At 38.8% G+C, this 15,669-nt stretch overlaps 1 protein-coding gene across 1 annotated transcript in view; it reads left to right on the forward strand.

The window, feature by feature from the left end:
• The window catches only part of C20H16orf87 (chromosome 20 C16orf87 homolog), a 33,590-nt gene that overhangs the window by 5,601 nt on the left and 12,320 nt on the right, over positions 1 to 15,669 (forward strand). The gene's annotated exons all lie outside the window — the stretch shown is intronic.

The raw sequence follows: 15,669 nt of genomic DNA on the forward strand, positions 1-15,669 counted from the left end.
GATAAGTTTTGTTTACACTAATCAAACAATTACCACAATGAAGATAATGAATATGTCCATCATTCCCATAAGTTTTCTAGTTCCCCTCTGTGATCTAGCCATCTTATTTCCCCTTGCCTCAGATAACCACTGATCTGCTGTTACTGTTTTAGAACTTTGTATTATATAAATGGAATCATATAGTATGTACTTATTTGCCTGGCTTCTTTCACTGAGCATGATTTAAGATTCAGCCATATTGTTATATATGTCAATAAGAATTCATTCCTTTTTATTGCTTAGTTTTAATAGTATTCTTTGTGTGGATATGCCACAATTTGTTTATCTGTTTACTGCTTGATAGACATTTGGTTTTTCCCCTCATAGTGCTGGTAAAATTTGTAACAACTTTAATTTTTTTTAAACTGGTGGCTGAAAAAATTTTGATGTGAATATAATTTTTAGACACATTGATTATTGTTTGTTATTCCCTGATATATCTAAAAAAATTTTTTTGTTTGAATTTTATCTTCCCATTAATATAGACAGATTGGGTGTATTCAGTGGATATATTTATTAAAAATGAAATTTTGTCATCTTTGATAAAATAAAAGAAATTTGTATGTTTTTGAACCCCAAATAAGAGTATATTGATTACAGATGTATATGTGAGTACCTCCTGTATGCTAGGCACTGTTCTAAGCCTTGGGTCTAAAGTAATGAATCAATCTACTCTCAAGGCAGGTTCACTGCTGTCATAGATCTTACTACATTCCTGTGGGCAGGAAATAGAGAACAAATAGGGAGAATATCAACTTGTAATAAATGCCTTGTAAGGAATTAAAATAGAGTGCTATGGTGTCCGACTGTAAGACTGCTTTTGACTTAGTGATTGGGGGCTTCTCTGTTCAGTTCAGTCCAGTCAGTCAGTTGTGTCTGACTCTTTGTGACCCCATGTGACCCCATGGACTGTAGCACACCAGGCTTCCCTGTCCATCACCAACTCCCAGAGCCCACTCAAACTCATGTTCATTGCGTCGGTGATGCCATCCAACCATCTCATCCTCTGTTGTCCCCTTCTCCTCCCACCTTCATGGTGGGAGGGGTCAGCATCAGGGTCTTTTCCAGTGAGTCACTTCTTTGCATCAGGTAGACAAAGTACTGGAGTTTCAGCATCAGTCCTTCAAATGAATATTTAGGACTGATTTCCTTTAGGATTGACAGGTTGGATCTCCTTGCTGTACAAAGGACTCTCAAGAGTCTTCTGCAACACCACAGTTCAAAGCATCAATTCTTCGGTTCTCAGCTTTCTTTATAGTCCAGCTCTCATATCCACACATGACTATTGGAAAAACCATAGCTTTGACTAGACGAACCTTTGTGGGTAAAGTAATGTCTCTGTTTTTTAATATGCACTCTGGGTTGGTCATAGCTTTTCTTCCAAGAAGCAAGCATCTTTTAATTTCATGGTTGCAGTCACCATCTACAGTGATTTTGGAGCCCAAAAAATAAGGTTTCTCACTGTTCCCATTGTTTCCCCATCTGTTTGCCAGGAAGTGATGGAACCAGATGCCATGATCTTAATTTTCTGAATGTTGAGTTTTAAGCCAACTTTTTCACTCTCCTCTTTCATTTTCATTAAGAGGCTCTCTAGTTCTTCTTTGCTTTCTGCCGTAAGGGTGGTTTCATCTGCATATCTGAGGTTATTGATATTTCTCCTGGCAATCTTGACTCCAGCTTGTGCTTCATCCAGCCCCGCATTTTGCATGATGTACTCTGCATATAAGTTAAATAAGCAGGGTGACAATAATAGGGCTTCTCTGAGAGGTGACATTTTAAGCTGAGACTGAATAGGAACACGGCAGCGGGGTAGTAGCCATGAAGAAGACCATTCTTGACAGAAATTGCAAATGCAGAAATTCTGAGGTTGTTAAAAGTTTGATATATTTTAGGAACAGAAGGGCCTGCATGGTTGCAATGTAGACAGTAAAACCAGGAGAGTGTTTGAGATGAGGCCAGAGGGATAAGCAAGGGCCAGATTATTTAAGGCTTTTAAACTAGAGTAAGATTTTGGTTTTTGTTCTTACCATGTGAGAAGAAATTATCCCTGGGAGGTGGAATGAGGCTAGGGGACAGTGGCATGCTTTGATTTGCCTTTTAGAAAATCATTCTGACTACTATCTAGAGAATAGTTTGTGGGGTTACAAGATGGAAGTGAGCTCTTGAAGTATGTTAACTGAGTAAGGGTGCTGGATTAGACAAAGAATAGTTATAGTAGGAGATGATTTAAGGATTAATTATATTTATGTCTGTGGGAGGCCTGTTTATCCTAGGTCTATGGAGAGATGGGTGGAAAGTTTATTTTTTTTTAAGATTATTTCCTTCCTTCATTTTTTAAATAATTATATTTATTTTTAGTTGATTTAGTGATTGCTTTAGAATATTGGTTTGATTTCTGTCATATACAGCAAGATGAATTAACCATAGGTGTATATATGTTCCCTCCCTCTTGAACCTCCTTCCCTTCCTATCCCACCCCTCTCGGTTATTACAGAGCCCCAGTTTGAGTTCCCTTAGTCACACAGCAAATTCCCATTGGCTGTCTGTTTACATATGTTAGTGTATATGCTTCCATGCTACTCTCTATTCATCTCACCCTCTCCTTCCTCTCCCCTGCTCTTGTCCATAAGTCTGTTCTCTATAAGTCTGTGTCTCCATTATTGCCCTGCAAATAGTTTCATCAGTACCATCTTTATAGATTCCATATATATGCGTTAATATATGATATTTGTTTTTCTGCTTCTGACTTACTTCACTCTGTATAATAGGTTCTTCCACCTCATTAGAACTGACTCAAATGCATTCCTTTTTATGGCTGAGAAGTATTCCATTGTATATATGTACCACAGCTTCTTTGTTCATTCATCTGTTGTTGGACATCTCTTGTGTCCTAGCTATTGTAAATAGTGCTACAATGAACATTGAAATACATGTGGGTTTTTTTGGTGTTGGTTTCCTCAGGGTATATGCCTAGAAGTGGTAATTGCTTGGTCGTATGGTAGTTTTATTCCTAGTTTATTAAGGAATCAACATACTGTTTTCAGAAAGTTGTTTTAATTCGATTTCTGCCTCTGAGTTTGCTCCTTTTCAACATGCTAATGGATTTACTACTAATTCATTAGTTCTTAAAGACTGTTGCTGGATAGGGTTATATAGGATTAGGTTATATAGGGTTATATGGAGTCAGTTATATAGGAGAGAGCTTGTTAAAAATAGATTCCTGGTTCTTGCTTCTTAAGAGTTTGATTCAAGGAATGGAAACTCTGGAATGATTCACTCAGTAGATTTGCTGGGGAGGCATGTCAACTCATTTCTGAGTCTCCAAAATGAGTAAGACATGGTCCATGCTGTTAATGGGACAAGTATGTTTATTTTATTTTTATTCAACAAATATTTTTGAGATCCTTCTGTATACCAGTTATTCAGGTGAGAAATGAGATAAGGTAGAAACCTAATGAGGACAGTGAAAAGGGTCAGATACTACAAGTGTTAAGAAGTTAGAATCATCTGAAGGAGAGGGAAGGCTTTAGAATGACTCCCAGATTTCTTATTGGGATTAGTGGTTAGAAAGGGAAGATAAAAGGGAAGACAAGTTTTGAGGGAAAGATGAAGAAACTAGATTTGGATATAGTTGTGAAATACCATCTATGTAGATTCCCCCCCCCCCCCCCCCAGTTGGAGATATAATCTGAAGCTCAGGAAGTATCCTTAGCTAGAGATAAAGGTTTCAAATAATCATGGTTGTTGACATCATGGGAATGGATGAGCTAGTTTTACAGTCTGTAGGGAAGGAAGAGAACTCTGGCAGACTCCAGTCTTTATGGGTAGAAGTAGGTAGGGAGGTCCTGTCAACTGAGAAAAAAAATGTCAGCTGTAGGAGAACAGCCAACAGTGGTTTTTACATAAGTCAGGGTGATAAGTGAGAAGCAATTCATTATTATTTTACATTTGGCATTTCCTAAGATTCTGTTGTTTAATAAATTAGAGTAGCCTGTGGCCTTGAAGTGCAGACGAAACATTGAAGCCTAGAAATCCTAGGGAGGAGGAGGAAGAAGAACCAGCAAAATAAACAGAAAGAATAGAAAGGACAGAGAAATATCAAGGATAGACTTTGCTATCTAACAGGCAAGTTGGGCCATGGAGTATAAAACAAAGCAGGGCCAAGGCTGACAGAGAACACACCGCTCATAGCAAACCCCCTCCTCCAACAATAACAAGAGACGACTCTACACATGGATGTCACCAGATGGTCAACACTGAAATCACATTAATTATATTCTTTGCAGCTGCAGGTGGAGAAGCTCTATAGTCAGCAAAAACAGGACTGGGAGCTGACTGGCTCGATCATGAACTCCTTATTGTCAAATTCAGACTTAAATTGAAGAAAAGTAGGGAAAACCACTAGACCATTCAGGTATGACTTAAATCCCTTGTGATTATACAGTGGAAGTGACAAATAGATTCAAGGGATCTTGAATCTAATCAAGGGATTAGATCTGATAGAGTGCCAGAAGAACTATGACAGAGCTTTGTAACATTGTACAGGAGGTGGTGATCAAAACCATCCTCAAGAAAAGGAAATGGAAAAGGCAAAATGGTCGTCTGAGGACACCTTACAAATAGCTGAGAAAAGAAGAGAAGTGAAAGGCAAAGGAGAAAAGGAAAGATACATGCATCTAAATGCAGAGTTGCAAAGAATAGCAAGGAGAGATAAGAACGCTTTCTTAAGTGAAGAATGCAAAGAAATAGAGGAAAACAATAGAATGAGAATGAGGGAATGACTAGAGATCTCTTCAAAAAAATTAGAGATACCAAGGGAACATTTCATGCAAAGATAGGACATGATAAAGGACAGAAATGATATGGACCTAACAGAAGCAGAAAATATTAAGAAGAGGTGGCAAGAGTACACAGAAGAACTATACAGAAAAGATCTTAATGACCTGGACAACCTCATTGGTGTGATCACTCACTGAGAGCCAGACATCCTGGAGTGTGAATGAAGTCAGGTGGGCCTTAGGAAGCATTAGCACAAACAAAGCTAGTGGAAGTGATGAAATTCCAGCTGAGCTATTTCAGACCCTAAAAGATGATGCTGTGAAAGTGCTGCACTCAATATGCCAGCAAATTTCGAAAACACAGTAGTGGCTACAGGACTAGAAAAAGTCACTTTTCATTCCAGTTCCAAAAAAGGGCAATGCCAAAGAGTGTTCAAACTACCATACAGTTGCACTCATTTCGCAAGGTAATGCTCAAAATCTTTCAAGCTAGGCTTCAACAGTTCGTGAACTGAGAACTTTCAGATGTACAAGCTGGATTTAGAAAAGGCAGATGCTTTCCAATTTTGGTGCTGGAGAAGAGTGTTCCTTGGACTGCAAGGAGATCAAACCAGTCAATCCTAAAGGAAATGAACTCTGAATATTCATTTGAAGGACTCATACAGAAGCTCCAATACTTTGATCATCCAATGCAGAGAACTGACTCATTAGAAGAGACCCTGATGCTCAAAAAGATTGAAGGCAGGAGAAGGGGGGACAGAGGATGAGATGGTTGGATGGCATCACTGACTCAATGGACATGAGTTTGAGCAAACTGGGAGATAGTGAGGACAGGGAAACCTGGTGTGCTGCAGTCCATGGGGTTGCAAAGAGTCGGACACGACTGAGCAACTGAACAACAAGCTATGCTATAGAAAAAGAGGAAGAAAGGGTTTTAAGAAGGGCTGTCGTTCAAAGGAAACTATAAGCAAGGTGAAAAGACAGCCCTCAGATTGGGAGAAAATAATAGCAAACGAAGCAACAGACAAAGAATTAATCTCAAAAATATACAAGCAACTCCTGCAGCTCAACTCCAGAAAAATAAATGACCCAATCAAAAAATGGGCCAAAGAACTAAACAGACATTTCTCCAAGGAAGACATACAGATGGCAAAAAAAACACATGAAAAGATGCTCAACATCACTCATTATCAGAGAAATGCAAATCAAAACCACAATGAGGTACCATTACATGCCAGTCAGGATGGCTGCTTTCCAAAAGTCTACAAGCAATAAATGCTGGAGAGGGTGTGGAGAAAAGGGAACCCTCTTACACTGTTGGTGGGAATGCAAATTAGTACAGCCACTATGGAAAACAGTGTGGAGATTCCTTAAAAAGCTGGAAATAGAACTGCCATATGACCCAGCAATCCCACTTCTGGGCATACACACCGAGGAAACCAGATCTGAAAGAGACACGTGCACCCCAATGTTCATCGCAGCACTGTTTATAATAGCCAGGACATGGAAGCAACCTAGATGCCCATCAGCAGACGAATGGATGAGGAAACTGTGGTACATATACACCATGGAATGTTACTCAGCCATTAAAAAGAATACATTTGAATCAGTTCTAATGAGATGGATGAAACTGGAGCCCATTATACAGAGCGAAGTAAGCCAGAAAGATAAAGACCATTACAGTATACTAACACATATATATGGAATTTAGAAAGATGGTAACGATAACCCTATATGCAAAACAGAAAAAGAGACTCAGATGTATAGAACAGACTTGTGGACTCTGGGAGAAGGAGAGGGTGGGATGTTTCAAGAGAACAGCATTGAGACATGTATATTATCTAGGGTGAAACAGATCACCAGCCCAGGTTGGATGTATGAGACAAGTGCTCGGGCCTGGTGCACTGGGAAGACCCAGAGGGATCGGGTGGAGAGGGAGGTGGGAGGGGGGACTGGAATGGGGAATACATGTAAATCCATGGCTAATTCATTTCAATGTATGACAAAAACCACTGCAATGTTGTAAAGTAATTAGCCTCCAAATAAATGGAAAAAAAAGGGGGGGGGGAAGGAACAGGGGAATAAAGATTTCCATTGAATGTTAAAAAAAAAAAAAGAACTTTTACTGTCATATTTTTACATGTGCTTTAAACTAGAGAGGAATTTAACACCCCCCCCCCCCACCTTTTTTGTTTACACAGTCAGCTGTTTTGGCATCATTAACTGAGTAGTCCATTCTTTTCCAACTGAATTAAAGTGTCATCTTTGTCATATAAATCTCAAAAAAAAAAAAAAAAAGAGAGAGAGAAGGGCTGTTGTTTAGTCCATAACTTGTGTCCAACTCTTTGCGACCCCTTGTACTGTATAGCCCACCAGGCTCCTCTGCCTATGGGATTTCACAGGCAAGAATCTTGGAATGGGTTGCCATTTCCTCCTCCAGGGATCAAACCCACATCTCCTTCATTTAACAGGCAGATTCTTTATCACTGTGCCACCAGGGAAGCCCTTAAGGACTAACAGTAATCAGAGCCTGGAAATCAGTTTGGTATAGTACAGACATGAGCTATATGTTGTTACATGGAAGATCTGGCTTCATATTCAGATTCTAGTTTGGTAAGTGTAACAGATTAATTAACCTCCATGAGCAGCTGCTGTTTACTTGTATATACATAGATTTATAGTACCAACCTTAGAGGACTGAAGTGTAGATGAAGTGCAAATGAAAATGTCTAATGTAAAGAACTATCACACAATTGCATTCTTCTCACATACTAGTAAAGTAATGCTCAAAATTCTCCAAGCCAGGCTTCAACAATATGTGAACTGTGAACTTCCAGATGTTCAAGCTGGTTTTAGAAAAGGCAGAGGAACCAGAGATCAAATTTTCAACATCTGCTGGATCATCAAAAAAGCAAAAGAGTTTCAGAAAAACATCGATTTCTGCTTTATTGACTATGCCAAAGCCTTTGACTGTGTGGATCACAACAAACTGTGAAAATTTCTTCAAGAGATGGGAATACCAGACCACCTGACCTGCCTCTTGAGAAATCTGTCTGCAGGTCAGGAAGCAACAGTTAGAAATGGACATGGAACAACAGACTGGTTCCAAATAGGAAAAGGAGTACGTCAAGACTCTATTTTGTCACCCTGCTTATTTAACTTATATGCCAAGCATATCATGAGAAACGCTGGGCTGATTGAAGCACAAGCTGGAATCAAGATTGCCAGGAGAAATATCAATAACCTCAGATATTCAGATGATACCACTCTTATGGCAGAGAGCGAAGAAGAACTAAAAAGCCTCTTGATGAAAGTGAAAGAGGAGAGTGAAAAAGTTGGCTTAAAGCTCAACATTCAGAAAACTAAGATCATGGCATCCGGTTCCATCACTTCATGGGAAATACGTGGGGAAACAGTGGAAACAGTGGCAGACTTTATTTTGGGGGCTCCGAAATCACTGCAGATGGTGACTGCAGCCATGAAATTAAAAGACACTTACTCCTTGGAAGGAAAGTTATGACCAACCTAGACAGCATATTAAAAAGCAGAGACGTTAGTTTGCCACCAAAGGTCCATGTAGTCAAAGCTATGGTTTTTCCAGCAGTCATGTATGGATGTGAGAGTTGGACTATATAGAAAGCTGAGTATCGAAAAATCGATGCTTTTGAATTGTGGTGTTGGAGAAGACTCAGAGTTCCTTGGACTGCAAGGAGATCCAACCAATCCATCCTAAAGGAAATCAGTCCTGACTGTTCTTTGGAAGGACTGATGTTGAAGCTGAAGCTCTAATACTTTGGCCACCTGATGCGAAGAACTGACTCATTTGAAAAGACCCTGATGCTGGTAAGGACTGACAGCAGGAGGAGAGGTGGACAACAGAGAATGAGATGGTTGGATGGCATCACCGACTCAATGGATATGAGTTTAGGTAAACTCCGGGAATTGGTGATGGACAGGAAGGCCTGATGTGCTGCAGTCCATGGGGTCACAAAGAGTAGGACATGACTGAGCAACTGAACTGAAAGTGAAGTCGCTCAGTCGTGTCCAACTCTTTGCGACTCCGTGGACTGTAGCCTACCAGGCTCCTCCCTCCATGGGGTTCTCTAGGCAAGAATACTGAAGTGGGTTGCCATTTCCTCCTCCAGGGGATCTTCCCAACCCAGAGATCGAACCTGGGTCTCCCGCATTGCGGGCAGACGCTTTAACCTCTGAGCCACCAGGGAAGCCCAACTGAATTGAATGTAAAGAAAGCTAGATATGTTATACGTACATAAATACTAATTTTTACAATTAAATTTCTTAAAAGTAAGATTTGCCTTGGCTAGTCCATTATGTATAGGGAATTGAGATGGTTTTTTAAAAAATCTCCCCAGTTGTATCAAGTTTTAATGAATGTTGTCAGTAGGATCTAGAACATTTCAGTTTTAATTAGCAGAGAATTTATAAGAGAAATGAAAATGGCTAATATATACCTGTAAAGATAATACTGACAAGCAGTTTTTGGTGAGAATAAACTCAATTTGTTCCAAATCTTTAAATTTGGTTTTTCACTTGGGTGTTCTGGATGGTTTAGTGCATCAAGAGTGCTAATTTGCACTTAATAGCAATGGATATACCTTTTTCCTGTATACATTTTTTGTTATAAAAACTGTGAAGAAAAAATAAAATCTAAATGAGATACTAGTTTATAGAAGACTTCCTCTAAAGGTAAGAAGAAGACTGAAAACAATAAGATATTGGGATAGCTCAATAATACTTAACTGTTAATTTCTCAGTGAGTACAAGCTTTAGGTTAAGTAACAACCTCCCGATTTTTTACTGGGGCAAGGAACAAAGGGATAGAAATATTAAACCTAATTTTTAAATTATTCTCTAAGTTCACAGGGAAAGGCTGATAAGTAAGCAAAATCTACAAATTGCATACTAACTTTTGTTAAGAAAGAAAAATGGAGAAATGATTATCACTAGTACCTTTGAGAAATCCAAAGTCACTCAACATTAATTCATTAGTAAGTTATCATTAACTCTGGATTACTTGACAGTGAAGATTTGGTATTGTTATTTCAGAAAAATTATTCATTACAATTTTATTCCTGAGTTTAGGTCCACAGCACAGCTGTCATACTAAAATTTCTTTCCCTTGTGCTATAAGGACAATCTCAATTTTTCTTATATACTTTAAAAAAAACTCATGTGTTTTTATTTCTGGAACTAATTTTCTAAAAATTGTTTTAGACCTGAAAAAATTTTCATGAAAGATACGTGGTGGTACATTTCCTATCTTCCATTGGAGAGTACCTTTACTTTGCTGTTGTTCAGTAGCCTAGTCATGTCCGACTCTTTGCCACACATGGACTGCAGCACACCAGGCCTCCCTGTCTCCCATGATCTCCTAGAGTTTGCCCAAGTTCATGTTCATTGCATCAGTGATGCTGTCCAGCCATCACATTCTCTGATGCACTCTTCTCCCCTCAATCTTTCTCAATGAGGGAAAGATTTTTTTCCCTTGAGGGACTTTTCCAGTGAGTTGTCTGTTCGTGTCAGATGGCCAAAATACTGGAGCTTCAGCTTCAGCATCATTCCTTCCAGTGAATATTCAGGATTGATCTCCCTTAAGATTGACTGGTTTGATCTCCTTGCTGTCCAAGGGATTTCCAGTCTTCTCCAGCACCACAGTTTGAAGGCATCAATTCTTTGGCATTCTGCCTTCTTTACAGTCCAGCTCTGAGAACTTACATGACCACTGGGAAGATCATAGCCTTGACTATATGGACCTTTGTCAGCTGAGTAATGTTTCTGTTTTTCAACACACTGTATAAGTTTGTCATTGCTTTCCTGCCAAGAAGCAATCATCTTCTGATTTGTACTCACACTTAAATGTCATTGTCATTCTTCCTTGTTACTCAGTAAGTCCTTTTCATCTGAAGGCTCAAGTCTTCAGCTTAGGGAAATTTTCACCTATTTCTTCTCCCCCATTCTCTTTTCTTTCTGGCATGCTTACTGGATAATTGTTGTCAGGATCACCATCCACAGAAAACCTGACTGACACTGGATTGGACAAACAGTTTACTTTTCCTTTAGTGAAGAAAAATGAAGTTGGCATTAGAGTTGGCCCTCTGCATCTGTGGGTTTCCATGTTTGCGGGTTCAGTCAACCATGGGTTGAAAATATTCAGGGGAAAAATTCCAAGAAGTTCCAAAAAGCATAACTTGAATTTACTGTGCCCTGGTATTTACGTAGCATTTATATTGTATTAGTTATTATATCTAGAAATGACAGACTATACAGGTAGATGTGTGTAGATTTTGTGCAAATAATATATGATTTATATAAGATACTTGAACATCTACAGATTTTGGTATCTGTTGGGGGTTCTAAAACCCTCATTGGTACCAAGGGACTACTGTACAGGACTGTTCAGTGTTGTCCCCAAGGACCTAAGCTCTTCCCTTTCTTGAGAAGATTTGGCTTTCATGCTCATTGTTGTTTAGTCACTAAGTTGTGCCCAACTCTTTGTGATCCCATGGAATACAGCACACCAGACTCCTCTGTCCTCCACTATCTCCCAGAGTTTGCGCAAATTCATGTCCATTAAGTTGATGATGCTATTTAACCATCTCATCCTCTACTGCCTCCTCCTCTTTTTTTCTTCAGTCTTTCTCGGCATCAAGGTCTTTTCCAGTGAGTCGGCTCTCGTCATCAGGTTTCCAAAGTATTGGAACTTCAGTTTTAGCATCAGTCCTTCCAATGAATATTCAGGATTAATTTCCTTTAGGATTAACTGGTTTGATCTGCTTGTAGTCCAGGGGACTCTTCAAGCACCACAACTCAAAAGCATCAATTTTTTGACTCTCAACCTTCTTTATGGTCCATCTCTCACATCCATAACTACTGGGAAAACTGTAGCTTTGACTATATGGGCCTTTGTTGGCAAAGTGATGTCTCTGCTTTTTAATACCCTCTCTAGATTTGTCATAGCTTTCCTTTTGAGGAGCAAGTGTCTTTTAATTTCATTACTGCAGTCACTGCCCACAGTGATTTTGGAGCCCAAGAAAATAAAATACCACTGCTTCCACTTTTTCCCCTTGTATTTGCTATGAAGTGATGGGACTGGATACCATGATCTTAGTTTTTTGGATGTTGTGTTTCAAGCCAACTTCACTTTCCTCTTTCACCCTCATCAAGAAGTTCTTTACTTCCTCTCCATTTTCTGCCACTAAAGTAAAATCATCTACATATCTGAGGTTGTTGATATTTCTCCTGGCAGTCTTGATTCCAGTTTATGATTCTTCCAGCCCAACATTTCGCATGATGTACTCCGCATATAAGTTAAAAAGCAGGGTGACAGTATACATCCTTGAGTACTCCTTTCCCAATTTGGAACTAGTCAGTTCATGTTCATTGTTACAAAGTAATTGTACATCCAGGCATCCCCTAAGTATTCTAAGCAGAAAGAAGAGAGACAGACACAGACAGGACAAAGCAGCCATGTGCTGTGCTTAGTCGCTCGGTCGTGTCTGACTCTTTGCGACCTCATGGACTGTAGCCTACCAGGTTTCTCTGTTCATAGGGATTCTCCAGGCAAGAATACTAGAGTGGGTTGCCATGCCCTTCTCCAGGGGATCTTCCCAACCTAGGGATCATACTCCTTAAAAAAATAATAATAAAACTTTCTGGAAACCTTATCCAGTTCCATTTATATGTCATTGGTCAGAACTGAATTTCATGGCCTCTTCACCTGCAGGAGAATCTTGGAATGTGTATATTTTAACTGGGCACATTTCCCTCTTGACTAGAGGAGGATCCTATTCTTAAGGAAGAGGGGGAGAATGAATACTGGGTAGATAATTACAAATTATATTATAGATGAGTATTAGATTTCTTCGATCTTCCCTGTATTTCTCCTCCCTTGTTGTCATATATTCTGTCTTCGTTTTGTTCCAGGAAATTTCAGTGTTTTCCTTTTCTCATAATGGACATGCCTGAATTCTGTGTTCAGATATGTCCATTATTTGTCTTTCAAAAAATTTTTTTAAAAAAGTATCTTTTTGGCTGCATTGGGTCTTAGCTGTGGCAGATGATCTGTTCTCTATTTGTGATGTGCAGGCTTAGTTGACCTGTGGCATGTGGAATTATAGTTCCTTGACGGGATTGAGCCTGCACCCCTGCATTGGAAGGTGGATTCTTAACCATTGAACCATCAGGGAAGTCCCTATTTAACTTGTCTTTTACACTTTGTTATTAGCAGTTCATTTTGTTTTTTAATTTCTTATTTTTCATTAAATCTTATTTTTTCATATCTTTTATTGTAAAATTTAGTATTTTAATAATTTTAAATTATATAGGTTAGTGGCATTGAATACATTCATTATCATGTGCTTAATCGTCACCATTATCCTTTTCCAGAACTCTTTTCATCTTCCCAAACTGAAACTCCATACACATGAAACAGTAACTCCCCATTTTCCTCCTATCCCCGTATCATGCCCCAGACCGCCTCTCTTCTTCCTGTGCCTGTGAATTTGAATTTGACTACTGTAGTTATCTTCTTACGTGGAATCATACAGTATTTGTCCTTTTGTGTCACATAGCATAAGGTCTTCAAAGTTTATCCATGTTGTAACGTGTCAGAATTTCCTTCTTGAATAATATTTGATTGTATGTACGTACCACATTTTGTTTATCTCCTAATGCATTGATGGGCACTTGAGTTGCTGTCACCTTTTGGGTATTATGAAAAATACTGCTGTGAACATGTGTGTACAAATACTGCTCAGTGCCCTTCTTTTATTTCTTTTGGATATATGCCTGTATGAGGAAATGCTGGATCATGTAGTAATTGTTTAATTTTCTGAGGAAGTGTCATGGTGTTTTCACTGTTTTTCTTTACCACCAGCAATGCACAAAGTTTCCAATTTCTCCATATCCTCAGCAACACTTGTTATTTTATGTGCTTTTCCTATTAGCCATCCAATGGGATTGAAGTGATGTTGTGTTGTGATTTTAATTTGCATTTCCCTTATGATTGGTGATGTTAAGCATTTTTTCGTGTGTTTATTAGCCATTTGTCTATCTTTGTAGAAATGTTTGTTGAAGTTCTTTGACCTTTTTTTCGTTGTTGAATTGTGGAATTCCAGAATTTTTATTCGGATGTTAATTCCTTACCTGATACATTTTTGCAAATTTTTTTTTCTTCGATTTCATGAGTTGCCTTTCTGTTTTGCTGATAGTGTCCTTTTGACTTACAGAAGTTTTTAAATTTTAAATGAAATCCAAGTTGTCTAGTTTTTATTTTTTTGCCTGTATTTTTGGTGTCCTATCTAACTATGGTGTTGGAGAAGACTCTTGAGAGTCCCTTGGACTGTAAGGAGATCCAACCAGTCCATCCTGAAGGAGAAAGTCCTGGGTGTTCATTGGGAGGACTGATGCTGAGGCTGAAACTCCAATACTTTGGCCACCTCATGCGAAGTGTTGACTCATTGGAAAAGACCCTGATGCTTGGAGGGATTGGGGGCAGGAGGAGAAGGGGATGATAGAGGATGAGATGGCTGGATGGCATCACCGACTCGATGGGCATGGGTTTGAGTAAACTCCAGGAGTTTGTGATGGACAGGGAGGCCTGGCATGCTGCGATTTGTGGGGTCCCAAAGAGTCGGACACGACTGAGCGACTGAACTGAACTGATCCAAGAAGTCACTGGCAAATCTACTGTCATGAAGCTTTTTTTGTTTTTCTTTTTTTTTTCCCTAAGCCTTTTATGGGTTTAGCTGTTATATTAGGTCTTCAATCCACTTTGAGTTAATTCTTGTAGGTAGTATAAGGGTCCACTTGCATTTTTTTGCCTCCGGATATCCAGTTTTCCCAATTACCATTTGTTGCAAGTTCTGTTTTTTCATGGCTACTGTTCCTGAAAACCATTTGACCATGGATTTATTTCTGGATATTTTATTCTGTTGATCTGTTTGTCTCTGGTAATGCAGTACCATATTTTTTTGATTACTGAAGTTTTGTTAGGAAAAGTTTTGAAATCAAGAAGTGTGGTTCTTTGTTTTGTTCCAAGATTGTCTTTCTATATGGGGTTTTGAGATTCCATATGGTCAGGATGGAGTTTTTTGTTTCTGCAAAAGAATGTTAATGATATAATACTCTCTGAAGGTATTATCTGAAATATTTTAAGATGTTTTTGTTTCCTGAAACCTTTGTTCCTTATGGGTTTTGTTGTTGTTGTTGTTGTTGTTGTCTTTTTTAAGCCTTGACCAGGGATTTAACCTGAGCCTCAGCAGAGAAAGCACAGAATCCTAACCACTAGACCACCAGGAAACTCCCTGTTCCTCATGTTTTATCTTGTTCCTTCTCTCTTACTCTTTTTATTTTCCTCAAATAGCTGGTAATCCTTAATTATCTGTTGATACTTGTAAATGAAGGCCTTGGTTTATCAGTGTAGATAACTTGCATGAATACCCTACACTTTGAAAAATATTTATTTATTTATTTATTTATTCATTTTTGACTGCACTGGATCTTTGTTGCTGCACATGGCATATGGCTCTTCCTGGACCAGGGATTGAACCTGTGTCCCCTGCATTGGCAGGTGGATTCCTAACTACTGAACCACTGGAAAAATCTTCTTGAACTGTTTTGAAGGTCCATTTTGACATCTTTTTAGTGTATAATTGGAAGAAGTTTATTTTTAGTGTGTATTTGGAAGAAGGTAATGGTTGAGGTTCTGTATAATTGGAAGAAGCAGACTTTTAGATGTCAGTTAGGTAAGCTGGGAGATGCAATTGAAATCCATGATTGCCAAAATAAGAAAAGTGTCATTCTGAGGCAGAATGTGAAATTCTTTTTAGTG

The sequence above is a fragment of the Odocoileus virginianus genome, chromosome 20 (assembly GCF_023699985.2).
Source record: "Odocoileus virginianus isolate 20LAN1187 ecotype Illinois chromosome 20, Ovbor_1.2, whole genome shotgun sequence".
NCBI lineage: Eukaryota > Metazoa > Chordata > Mammalia > Artiodactyla > Cervidae > Odocoileus > Odocoileus virginianus.